Source organism: Lipotes vexillifer, unplaced genomic scaffold (genome assembly GCF_000442215.2).
Source record: "Lipotes vexillifer unplaced genomic scaffold, Lipotes_vexillifer_v1.1 scaffold791, whole genome shotgun sequence".
Taxonomy (NCBI): domain Eukaryota; kingdom Metazoa; phylum Chordata; class Mammalia; order Artiodactyla; family Lipotidae; genus Lipotes; species Lipotes vexillifer.
Genome location: NW_006793445.1, coordinates 1,219,014 through 1,232,734, shown reverse-complemented (window position 1 = coordinate 1,232,734; position 13,721 = coordinate 1,219,014).

The following is a 13,721-nucleotide window of genomic DNA, read 5'->3' as shown; positions in this document are numbered from 1 at the left end:
CCTGCTGAAGGTGCATTTTTATTTTACACATTTTACTAAAAATTTCTCTAGTTTAGGATTCAGAAAGAATGGGACCTCTATTGCCATACAGGCCACCTGCAAAGCATTCCTTTTTTCTCTTCTTTTCTTTAGACCCTAAGACATCCATAACATGGGCAAGACGAGACATGCATGAGCCTTCTCCGTACTTGCTTCCAGGGACAAGAGCCCTGGAGCAGGGTCTCATCAAGAATCAGAGGGTCCTTAAGGACACCTGCCCCTCTGCTGTCCCCAGCAAACAAATGTACAACAGGAGACCGTTTCTCAACATCCTGTTAGAGAAGTGTAAGGTGACACCACCAGTGCGTACTCAGGGTCCCACGCTCATTAAGCCCTCCAGGGATGAGCTGCTCATTGAAGAGGGCTGGGCTGTGCTGTGCCTTCTGTGGCCAAGAGAAGGGGTGTCCCAGGGGTCCGCCCAGAGCAAGGCACTGCAGGAGGGCCAACCTCACAACACGGGATCCTGAAGATAACAGACTGCAGAGTCCATTTGTTTTCTGGAGAGAGTCGTTGCCATGACGTCATGAACACATCCTGCGGTTTGATAACCAAAGCTTCAGGCTTTGTTTTTTAATTGCGGGTGAAAAACACACACCAAAGCCATGCACCGCCCTTCCCATGACTAAGCACTGTCAGCTCTGCACAGGCTGACATGGGACCTTCTCAGCCTCTTCTCAGAGCATCTCCCCCTTCCCTCCCACCCAGCCCTGGCCACACATCGGCTTTTGGCTTTTAAAACTAGCAACGAGGATCTGATAGAAAAATACGGAAAGAAAGGAAATTCTGACCAAAGGAACTGGGGGCCGTGAGAAAGATGGAGGGTGTCTCTGGAATGGGGGGAGGCCCCGCGCCAGGTCCCGGGGTCTGCGTGACGTCGGAGCCATAGCTGTGTGACCGACGCGCGCGGCTTCCCGGACTTGAGAGCTTCTGCCCCCGTGCACCTGTCTTTCATGACTGTTGTTGCTGACCTCCTGCATGAAAGGTGCCAATCCTTGTAAATCTCGCTCTCCATGAGGTTACATTACTGTCCCCAGCAGTTCTGAAACTTGCTAGGACCCTCTGCTTCTGCGGGTGGATTGCTCCCCAGCACTCGCAGGCCCCAGGGGACACTTTAAACCTTTGGCATTTGGGGAATCAAGTTCGCAAGCCCACGCCCCTGCCTGTGACCCTGCCTCTGCGGTGGAGGTGGCCCTCAGTCCCAACACGGGCACAGCCGGCCACCAGGGAGGGGACCCAAATATCCCGGCACATCCGCAACTTACATCACAGACTTGTCTCTTTATGGAGCTCACGCAATGCCGTTTTGTGTCCTTTCCACACACCAAGAACCCAACAACAATATTCATTGTGTGGCTCTCACACTGAGCCATTGATCTTCTCACCAAGAAACCCTCAAGGTAATGGGACACTGTGACAAGGTCGCTCCTGAAGGGAAAGCCCGAGGCCAGGGGAGCGGTGCTCTAGGTGGACGCCCAGTACCACTCAGGCCAGTGTCCCCAGCAGAGGCATTCGCACGCAGCAGGAAGGCCAGCAGGGCCAAAGCCTCACACACAGGCCTCTGGAAACCCATCTGCGCCGGGAGTGGGCACCCGGCCTCCCGGAGTGAAACGTGTGCGGGCCAGTTGCCATCTGGGGCCAGACCTCCTCCGTGCCATCCTGGGGTCACCTGGCCTCAGCCGTCCCCTCTAGGGGCTCCGGGGAGTAGACGCCAGCAGCCTCAGGCTCGGACCAGTCCAGGGCTCTCGGCAGGCCAGGGTCCCCTCTGGGGATGCTGGAGGACAACACCCTCTGCTGGCCCAGCTGCTCTGTCATCACTCATCAGAGGCTGCGGGAAAATCACTTTGCACGGGGTGGGGAGGGAGGCAATTCCCTGAGACTGATAGCGCTAAATATGAAACCGCATGTACCCCATCCATGAAGCAGGGAATCAGAGGCGTATTGTTAGTGGGGAGATGAATGGAACTTGAGATAACCTTGGCAAATCAGGCATATGTTAGCATTAGGCTTTGTCACTAAGCAGGCTATAAATTACAGACATATTGTAAGTCCGTAAACTCTTCTAATGAATTGAGTGACAGTGGTAATTCAATGCGGGACATGCCAGCTTAACCCTTTTAAGAAATTAGCCCCAGGTCGCTACAATGCAACAAGCCAAAATGCGTTCAAAGTTAGTGTTTAATATCTCCCGAGGGAGCACAGGCAATTAGATAAAAATACCTGGTTAAATGTTCTTGCAAATGAAAAACAGAAGTTCAAGACCCTGTGGGCAATTACATTATTTCACAGTTAATTCTTTTAGGAGTGTTTTTTTTCCTGCACATAATCTTCATTATAGCCCTTTTCCCCTAAAATGATGCCAGTAACTAAATGGCAGGCGTAAGTCCCAGCGTGCAATGCAGTTCTGGTGATGACTGAACTCATCAGGGTGCGTTATGTGCTCTGGGGCTAAAGGCTCAGACACTTTAACCAGAAACGGGGGCAGTAACTCCATACAAATGTACTGCCCGTGGTGTCTTGTTGCCATAATGAAGTGGAATTTATAAATAAAACTAAGGTGCAAAGACAGACCCCGTGCATTTCCTGGCCGTTACTGACAGGTATGACACTGGTGACAGCTAAGCTGGGGTCGGGAAGGGATTTCAGAAATTGCTGTATATTTTAGTAAAAGTTGCATGTAGAAATAAGTGACAAATCAGTGTTGATCAAAAGAAAACTTTAAATTCAAATGGGAGAATTAAAGGTAATATGTCATGATTTAAAATGTGTTGACATAGTCAAAAGCATTCTTTCGTTCTTATTCAGCTGGAAGTAATGCAAAACAGCACCAGCGGATATAATTACTGTATAATAGGTACTGCTCTGGTTCCTAATGTTACAAAACTAAGAATTTTAAGAATAAGTCACCGCTATCTAGGTATACTTTCTCTCTTACAGAACACAATTATATTTTACTATAGGTGTTCAAGGGAAACGCGCGTTTTATTTCTTTATCGTGGGACCAGCATTCTGTAGTCCTCTCTCTCTCTGCCACGCAAGGAATTCCAAGCAGATTCGACGCCTGCAGATCTTATGTGAGCAGACCCACAATTTGCGTCATTTTCTCTGGCTCCAGGACAAGGTGTTCACAGAACATTTCTATCCAGTTGAACTGTACGATTTACATTAACAGGGACAACAAGTACAAATCATAATTTTATTTTACATATTTTACATATTCTAACTGTATCTTTACTCAGGTGATCTGCAAGGACCTTGACCAGAAATGTCAGACAATAGTCTGTTTCCGTAACTTATGAAATGGGATCATTTGTTTAAATTTTTAATTAAATTTTATTTAATAAAGTTTTTTTTTTAATTTTAAATTTTATTTATTTTTGGCTGCATCGGGTCTTCGCTGCAGTGAGCAGGCTTCTCATCACGGTGGCTTCTCTTGATGCAGAGCACAGGCTCTAGGCGCGCGGGCTTCAGTAGTTGTGGCACACAGGCTCAGTAGCTGTGGCTCGCGGGCTCTGCAGCACAGGCTCAGAAGTTGTGGCTCACGGGCTTAGTTGCTCCGCGGCATGTGGGATCCTCCCGGACCAGGGCTCGAACCCGTGTCCCCTGCATTGGCAGGAGGATTCTTAACCACTGCGCCACCAGGGAAGCCCCAGGGATCATTAAAGAATCTGAATAATTTACCTAAAAAATCTAATTCAGAAAAACAATCCATGGACCTGCCATTTGCCATTTATGTGGGAAACAAAGGACAAACTCTGACCTATCAAATTTCCATCAGTTTTCTGGGGGTGCACGCATTCTTTTGTTAAATTGGACCCTAATTTTTTTGTTTTTGTTTTGTTTTTTGTTTTTTTTTTTGCGGTACGTGGGCCTCTCACTGTCGCGGCCTCTCCCGTTGCGGAGCACAGGCTCCGGACGCGCAGGCTCAGCGGCCACGGCTCACGGGCCCAGCCGCTCCGCGGCACGTGAGATCCTCCCAGACCGGGGCACGAACCCGTGGGCCCTGCATTGGCAGGCGGACTCTCAACCACTGCGCCACCAGGGAAGCCCTGGACCCTAATTTTTGAACGAAGTAAACGGGCATGGTTTCAGCTTGCAAGCGAGCAGGTGCCTTCCTTCTGGGGAGGTCAGTGGCGGTGCACTGGCACGGAGACCCCGCCTGCCCGGCTGCGGGCTCTGCTGCTGGAGGGGACTGACAGGGCACAGCCTCGCTGTCCTGCTGCCAGGCACCCTGCTCTCCTGGTTCTTGCTCCCCCGTCCTGGCCACTGGAGTGCCCGTGGGCACACGGGGCCCTTGATGGTCGTTCTTGCTTTCTGTGAATGAAAAATGCTGCTGCCGTATCAGTAAACTGAGGGTGATGCATCCATCAAGCCGTCACATTGCAGCTGCCCCCACGGCGCCCCTGAGGCGACTCTGGCTGGGAAAGCACAGCACGCTGGCCCCAGAGAGCTGAGGTGCGCGTCAAAGGAACGATTCCAGTGAGCCCAGACTCCCGTACCTCACCACACGTCTTCCTTAACTGGAGATGTCGGGTTTTCTTTCACTAACGGTAATCTTCTGATGTTCCGACTACCTGGTCTTTGCTGCAGAAGCTCCTGTATATCCTGGCTCCCCCCGACCTATTCAGAGGAGTCCCTCCGAGCCTTCTGAGAGGCTGCGTCCCGGGCTGGAGTCCTCAGTTTTGTTTGCCGAATAAAACATAATTTTATCAACTTTTATGTTGTGCGTTTTTTTCAGTTGACAGCTCCGATGCAGAGACGAGCATGACGTTGACACCCAAACTTCGAGAAGCTTCTCAGCCCACGAGGGTGGCCACAGGAGCTGAGGGGGCCATTGGCTTGTTCTGTTGGGCCTGCTAAGTACTTAAGGTGGCAAATTCTACGTAAAAGGCAGCTGCAAAGCCTCTCTCAAACATCGGGCCCGACCACACGGAGCTACAAGTCCGCAGGCCCCCCACTGGCATCGCCAGGGCCTCTGCTCAGAGCACATCACCACCCACCCTGCCCTCCCTGCCTGGCCCTGGACTCACGAAACACCCAGGGTGGGCGTCTCCCGCCGGACCCTCTGCTCTGTGTGTCTTTCCAAGCCCAGGTGGGCTTCAGCGGGCAGAGACCGTGGCCGTTAGCACTTGCTCTTCAAAGTGCGGCCCGAGGGCCGGTGGCATGGCCACCACGTGTTAGAAGTGCCATCTCAGGCCCCTGCTGGGATCCGCTTGGTCAGAGCCTGCTTCGTACCGGGATCCCCAGGCCCATGTGAGCGCCTGAAAGTTTAAGACACCACGATCAGGCCCTCTGGGTGCTCAGTCGGTACAGGTGGTGGCTGAGAGGGAGGTGGTGAGTAGTGACAGTGCTGGGCCTGATGTTGTTTTAAGCAAACTAATTAAACCTACACTCAGATAAATAAAAAAAGTGAGCTGCACCTACTCCAGAATTCTCAGACAGGGGTGTGGTGGGCTGAAATTAAGGAAACTGGCCAAAATTAGCAATTCCTGCCTTTCAGCTGGCCACTGCACTGGGGACTGAATCACACCTGGGACTTTCATTCAACAGGTTTCCAGAGGACCGAGCTCCCCTCACCGGACAGGGCTGAGAAGTGTTTCATGTCACCTGCACGAGCCTGGCATCCATGCCGCTGAGAGCTGTGCTCAGGGGCAGAGAGGAACCTTCATCACAGGCCCTCGGGAGACTCCGTCTGGGCCCCGAGTTTGCATGTTTCCTAGTGCGTCGTATGGAAGATGCCAGGAAAGGTGGCCACGGGCCCAGAGAGCCCGGACAGCTTGTTACCCACGTGCACCCCACCCCGGAGGGCCACAGGCCGAGGCCGTGTGTGCTTGTCTCGCTGGTGCATGCACACTGGTGCAGGATTGGGGCTGTCTCTCACTAACGCTGTTCTGTTCCTGTCCCTTCTTTCTAACATTACTGAATTCAGGAGGACCCAGGACAACATGCCCCTTGGGCCCCACGTGAGGACAAACCAGAGGGAGGTTTGGATTATTCACATCAGCAAAGCCTCGGTGCTCACCCCTGCTGGAACCCGACGTGAGGACCCAGCCCCTCAGCCCCCTTCTGCCCACCGCCGCACCCGAGCCCGTCTGCTGGCTGCGGAGGGAGCCTGCGGCCCCCTTGTCTCTGGCCCCCCGTCGTGCCCCTGCGACTCAGCACAGCTTCACGGGCCCCCAAGGGCAGGGCCAGCTTTCCTGATGGGCTGCCCACCTGCCCCTCACAGCCGCCCCACATGCAGAACCCCCCTTCCATGTGTCTCCCACCCGCGGGCCAGGCCTGCTCAACACCCAGGGGCAGGAAGCACCCACCCAGCTGTCCCATGACACCGCCAGAACTGAGGGAGGACCACCGACTGTACGGGCCTCAAATCTGCAGGTGAGAGGCTCCAAAAACCTCCTCCGGCACCTACATTCTATCATGAGACGCTGTCACCGTCTCACTGTTTCCCAGTCCCTTTCACCCCAGGTGGCAGCACTGTCACATGTGGCTCAATAGCAGCGCCCACGCAGCTCTGTGCTCAGGTGTTGTGCATGGTTGTGGACGGTGGTCCTTGATTGTGGATGGTTCTATATGGTCGTGGATGCTTGTAGACGGTGGTCCTTGATTGTGGATGGTTCTATATGGTCGTGGACAGTTGTAGACGGTGGTCCTTGATTGTGGATGGTTCTATATGGTCGTAGATGGTTGTAGACGGTGGTCCTTGATTGTGGATGGTTCTATATGGTCGTGGACAGTTGTAGACGGTGGTACTTGATTGTGGATGGTTCTATATGGTCGTAGATGGTTGTAGACGGTGGTCTTGATTGTGGATGGTTCTATATGGTTGTGGACAGTTGTAGATGGTGGTCCTTGATTGTGCATGGTTCTATATGGTTGTGGACGGTTCTATATGGTCATGGATGGTTGTGGTTGGTTCTATGTGGTTGTAGATGGTTGTACATGGTTGTGGAAGGTTGCAATGGTGTGGATGGTTGTGAAAGGTTCTGGATGGTTGCAATGTTTGTGGGAGGTTGCCCATGGTTAGAGATGGCTGCCCATGGTTGTGAATTGTTGTCTTTGTTTGTGGACAGTTGTATATTGTTGTGAGCGGCTGCAGTGGTTGTACATGGTTGTCCATGGTCGTGAACGTTCTAACAGCGCTGGAGGGAGCAGGGTTCATCTCGCCTACGTCAGGTGGATGAGCCTTTACAAACTCTGCTTCTCCTCGGCAGCACCTGGGGCCACATGCTTTCACCCAGGACAGTCTCAGTGTCGCTTCACTTCTTAAACTCAAAGGGATTCATTCAAAAGAAGTGCAAGTCTTTGTCCATTTCATTTTGCTCCGGGATTTACATGTTGAAATAGAAACTATTATAAACTAATTTCCTTTCATTACAGTTTGTTTTGATTAATTTCCCATTAAGCACGATATTGTTTTTCAGGCACATAGATTACTATATTAGCAAAGACTCTCATCCCAGGCAAAGGGAGGTTACAACCTGTTTGTTATAAGAATGGTGGCATTGGTTTGATGGGGTTGTAAACTGCGGGTGTGGACGTGTGGCCTGCTTGGGAGCACATTCTAATCACCAGCTGATAGACTGGGCTCAGGCAGGTGGCTCTGTAGGCACTCAGTGGAAAACACACTCACTTGCTATGATAAATAAATAAGTAACCCTTTTGGTAAAGCAAGAAGGCCGTCTACTGTCTGCCTCTGCCCACACCCAGAAGCTGCTAGAGTCATAAAGCCACCAGAGTTTTTGCATTCTGACCCAACCACACAAAGCCAGCAAATAGCTGGAGCTCTGAATTTAATACCAGCTTTTTCAGAACAAGGAGCTCTTGGAGGCTCGAAGCTAAGCCGGCCCCAGTGGCCCTCGTCCTTGGAACCAGGCATCTGCCAGCTGCTCGTGGGGAGAGCTGACTAAGGACGATCCACCTTCTTGCTTAACCCCCACAACATTCATTGTTTTCGACCAAATGACAACCAAAGTTATTTCAGAAGTTTCTTATTAGCCTCATCTCTTGAGGACACTTCATCTCAGAAACTTCTCTTGACGTTCAGTCTCTCAGACACTCCCAAGGAGCCAGGGACCTTGCCTGGCTGCCAGAGCTCAAGGGTGCAGTGGGTGGATTCTGGGTGGTGTTTTCAGAAGAGGAAATCTTAAAACGCTTCCCGAAGTCCAATCAGTGGGCAACAGGCTGGAGTAAAACGAGAGGCCAAGAGGAGAATGAGGACAGTGGGTGAAGGAGAGACGAGTTCAGTTAAATCCCAGTAGCATCGACGGTCACCAAATATCCAAAAGCCTTTGAAGAACTTGGTGGGGGGGACGGCTTCTGTGCCAGTGGGGGGCACACCGGCTCTCTTGAGACTGAGAAGCAGGTGGCATCGCCCTTCCACGGCTCTGAACACTCCAGAGTCAGGAGGCGCCGGGAGCTTGGCCAGGAGGAGGTCATCCACCTGAAGGAGCCCGTCCTGCTGGGCCCGGCATGGGAGGGGTGGGGAGCCAGCCACGGCGGGACCCCACTGGGGCCCGGGGTCGGTGAGGACTGTGGCGGAGAGGCGGAGGGCTGGCAGAGTTGGACCCTGACCCCAAAACCCCGGGGGGAGCGGTGCCGGGCGCCCACCTCGGAGGGGCCTTGGTGAAAGAGCTCATGCTCCCCGAGCTTCCAAGAATGGCACCTGGGGAAGTGACCGTGACCTCTGACCCCTCCATTGCCCCTACTCGGCCACCCGGCGACAACACCCAAGCTAACACTCAGGTCCCCTCCTGCCATCTCTCCTACCTCCACCTGCTGCTGCACCAGAGAGGGGAGCCCACCCCTGGACAAGGCAGCTGACGGGCCTAGAGCGGGGCTGGCCCTCTGGGGGTGGGAATGGTCCTGCCTCAGGTCCCAGGTGCACAAGGAGCCCCCGGCCCCCGAAGCCGGCATGGCGACTCAGAGGTCCCCCAAAGCCAGCGGGCTCAGCACGGCAGCCCGGGGCCCCCCGGGGCCATAGGGCACCTTAGCAACCGCCCTTGACGCTGTGTCCTGATGGGAAATTTGGCTGCAGAGAAAAATGCATCCGAACACATAACAAGACCCAGCTTTGATTTCCTTCCCTTCAGAGTGAGATAAAATTTGAAATGTTCAAGTTCAAAACAACCCTGTTGTTCAGGTTTTTAATTTAGACGTTGCCTCGTTCTGCTAAGTCAAGGTTTTCCACCTCTGGCGCCACCTACCCACTGAGTCCGTAAAGTGATCATTTGCAAAGAAAGAACCTATAGGGACTTCCCTGGTGGCGCAGTGGTTAAGACTCTGTGCTCCCAAGGCTGGTGACCTGCGTTCAACTCCCAGTCAGGGAACTAGATCCCACATGCATGCTGCAACTAAGAGTTCACATGCCCCAACTAAGGAACTCTCGAGCCTCAACTAAGGAGCCCGCCTGCTGCAATGAAGACCCAATGCAACCAAATAAAATAAATAAATACTTTTTTAAAAAAAAGGAACCTGTAAGCATGCAGCCTGGTGTCCCTACACATGAAGGGACGTGGCTCTTCAGAGCAGTCACTGGGCCAGGGCCAGGTTTGTGTCCACTTGGCTTCCCAGGCTAAGGAAAAGGCATCTTTCCTTTTAAGATCAAAATTAATTTTTAAAATCTCCCTCAATTATTTCAGATAAAAATCTGAAGACACGTGCCAACAAAATCACTGGTTGTTGAACTTGTGATAGATCAAGACAGTGTTTTTGGCAGGCATCTCCCAAACCCGCCTCCTGTTGTCCACAGAATTACGCTTCCCTAGTTGTGTGTGCCCCACGAATAAAGATTCAGACGGTGCATTCACCTGCTTGTGCCCCAACCGCCAGATTTTCTATACTTCAGCCACAGCATTGGCCTGTGACCAGCTAAGCGTTTAGCATGAATTTGATCTCAGAATAAAATTAGCCCTCGATTTCTCATTCCAGTGGAAATTGTATGGCCTTCCCTCTCCACTGTCTTAATGGCTCCTTCACTACAAAGCCTCAATTGAATGGCCAAGTCGGCCATCAATAAGATTTGGAATTAGATGTACCGAGCGTAAATCAATAAAAGGAAATCAAAACTAAAAGTCCAGAATGATTTTTGCAGCTCGCTTTGTGCAAAGCAACTTTGCATTGAACCTCGGGGCCACCTGGTGACTCCAGAACAACTCTGCACTCCCGCTTCAGGCCACTAATGTAATAAAGCAAGTTTTATGAGCAGACATTAATGACAAGGTCCATTAAAATGGGATTATATACCTGGCCCATTCACCTCCAAGAGCTGCTAGATAACAAAATTAGAAAATTCAGAATTCCAAGTGCTTGATTCCAAATTGAAAGGGACGATGCATTTGCAAGGGTTTCAGTTGTCTCTCCATGGTTCCTGACTCAGATTTCCACAGAATTTCACGCTCTTGTGAATTTAAGATGCGTCGTTTCCTTGATTCAACAGGGGGAGATATGAGGAAGACCCTCAGGCTCATTTAGAACTGAGAGGAAGTTATCATCCTCCCTCCAGGACAACCTCCCCACGAGCTCTGGTCTTTCTCCAGCAGGGCGCACCGGGTAGGGACCTTCATCCGTCTCCGCTGGTCCACCCTGGTCCTGTGCCTTCAGACTTGCCAACCCTTTATCACATTAGGAAAGTCATTTTCCAAGCTAATCAGCTCTTGGCTACCAATGGCTGGTCAATTACTAACATGTTATCCCTTCCAAAAGTATTTCATCTTACATGGTACCCCCAATAACATAATATTTTAAGCAAAGGAAGAACTCTCTAATGGTAAAAATTCAACCACCTGAGCCAATGAGAAGACAAGCTTGTGCCTTTATGGTTTGAAGGAGCTGCGTACTGTGTCGCCATCTATGGTTGGATCTGTGAACTGCAGATCCCTGTTGTATTTCCACAGTGGGCAACCGAGCCGTAAAAGATAGCAGAACTAACTGTTCTATTCTGAACGTTTATTAGTCAAAAGAGAACCATTTCACTTCCACCCTTCCTTCTAGTTCCAAAGCATGGAAACTTTTATTTACTCTGCATTGTTATAAGAAACATGAGTTCTTACTCACAATGAAGCGTAAACTCTGATGAACGGGTGTTGGGATGTGTGATTTCAGGGTGAAAGGAGACAGCAGACCCAGCTGTTTCAAGGCTGTGGTGTTATCTTAAGAAAATCAGCACCTAGAGTCTGTCATACAGAGTGAAGTAAGTCAGAAAGAGAAAAACAAATACCGTATGCTAACACATATATATGGAATCTAAGAAAAAAATAAAAGGTCATGAAGAACCTAGGGGCAAGATGGGAATAAAGGCGCAGACCTACTAGAGAATGGACTTGAGGACATGGGGAGGGGGGAGGGTAAGCTGTGACAAAGTGAGAGAGTGGCATGGACATATATACACTACCAAACGTAAAATAGATAGCTAGTGGGAAGCAGCCGCGTAGCACAGGGAGATCAGCTCGGTGCTCTGTGACCACCTAGAGGGGGTGGGCTAGGGAGGGTGGGAGGGAGGCAGACGCAAGAGGGAGGGGCTATGGGGATATATGTATATGTATAGCTGATTCCCTTTGTTATACAGCAGAAAGTAACACAACATTGTAAAGCAATTATACTCCAATAAAGATGTTAAAAAAAAAAGAAAATCAGCAAATGAGAATACTATTTTTCGCTCATTCACTGCAAAATTTAACAGCAGGCAGAGCGAACTTTTCTGCTAAAGTTGATCTTACCTGTAGAACACTAGAATGACAGAAAGAGATCTCTGCACTTTTTTTAAACTGACAAATTCTACCTCTTTTCTGGAATCTCTGAGTTCTGAGATGCACTTACCGACATGAGGAATAGAAGAGAGAATTTCTATGGGAAAACTTGGGAGAATGGAAACAAAACATGAAAAATTGGTGCTAAAAAAGAAAAAAAAGTGAATGTGTGTGTGTGTGTGTATATATATATATATATATGTAATAAATAAATACCCGATGGGATCTGCATGTTTTGAAATAGAACTCAATTCTATTTGGAAAGTGAGGTTCTTTCAGTACCCAGACAATGAGCGGTGATTGATGACCTTTGATATTTTTCTCCAAGAGTGATTTCAGGTTAAAAAAATATGTTCCATGTTAAGGTGAAGTTCTCACCAAATGTAAAATATTACTGCCAGTTCACACATTCAGCCAAAAATTCCTTTAATTATACGTTATCTGAACAAGTGTATACACGTTCAGTCTCTTCATATCTGTACACATGTTCTAGTACTTTTGTTCTGATTTTTAAAGAACCTTGACTAATTCACTTTAGCGTGAAGCTGATCCTACACCGTGGGGCTAAGTATAAAACAAGTGACATTCTCAAATGGGTGACAAAAATGAACAGACTGGGGACAATTAAGTCTCATTAGCTGCGTGTTGTCACATTAACTACGGGGTGTGGCACCAATTTTCTCTTCTCTGTCATGAGCCAACACTCCCCCCTGCTTTTACGGAGCAAGCCTCTTGGTGATGAGATGCCCAGAGCAAGCCCTGGTTCGGCTCTGTTCATGTAGAGCCCTCTGGACTTTATTTCCATTGCCACAATCTTAGAAGTTCACCACTCAGGTCTGTTGGTCACAGCGAAGAGTAACTGAAATGGTCACAAGTATCAGAAAAAAAATTCTTTCCCTGCTACTCAATCCGCACCGCAGTTAGAGCCATGGGTGGGAACAGAGTGATTTTATTTCAAGTCATGATTTTAGAATCTTAAAGACGGTCATGAGACCCAGACATACAGGATGCCCAGTTTTAATTCTTAGTCACTTAATCCCAACAATCGTAGGACTGACAACTGTGGATTTGTGAATGCACCCAGGGGTATTAACTGTTGTCTGCTTTTCCACAGTGATGGGGAGAAACAGCAGTTAGGCTGAAACACGCGTATTAGTGGGAGTGTTGCTGGTTTAAAAGCATCTTTAAAGTTTTTTTACCCTGTTTCCCTTTTTGTCTCTCTCTAGTTAATGATGTCCTTTGGGGGAAAAACCCTGCATTTAAGCTCAGCTAACAGAGGTCCTACTCCATAGTGGTATGTTTTGCAAGGGGTGGGTCTGGATAAACTTTTCTAGGACAATTTTATATCTAAGCCCTGATTGCTTTTTCTTTGAATTTTCCAGTTAATACTTAATTCTATGTAAGCAACTTTTTTTCCCCTTTAATTGTAAGGTAAGTCCATCCTCAAACAACAGTGTGTTTTGTATAATATATTGGATTTTGCCAAAATTATTTCTTAAAGCAATATTGGACTCTTTTTCTGAATTCAAGAGAATGATACAAAACAGAACCTGAAAATGGAAGTGGTCTCACGGAGCACGTCTGCCCAGATGTTCTAGGCCAGTCTTTGCCATCCTGAGGCTCTCACAGCTGAGCAGCTACACTGACCAGTCATTGCCAAGAGATGGGATTTTATTACACATGTAGAACTGTGTAAATAATCTGATTTCCTGTAACAGCAACATTGAAACACAGTCTTCTGAGAAAACACAGCCCATGCGGAGACAAAGAGGATGAATGAATGAACAGATGAGTGGATGGATGGATGGATGAAAAGACGGTTGGATGGATGAATGAAGAGATGAATGGATAAACTGATGAATGAATACAGCGGTGTGCTCAGGGGTCCCCTTACTCAGGCAAATCCTCCCTGCTGCTTCCTCAGCAGAGGTGGCATTT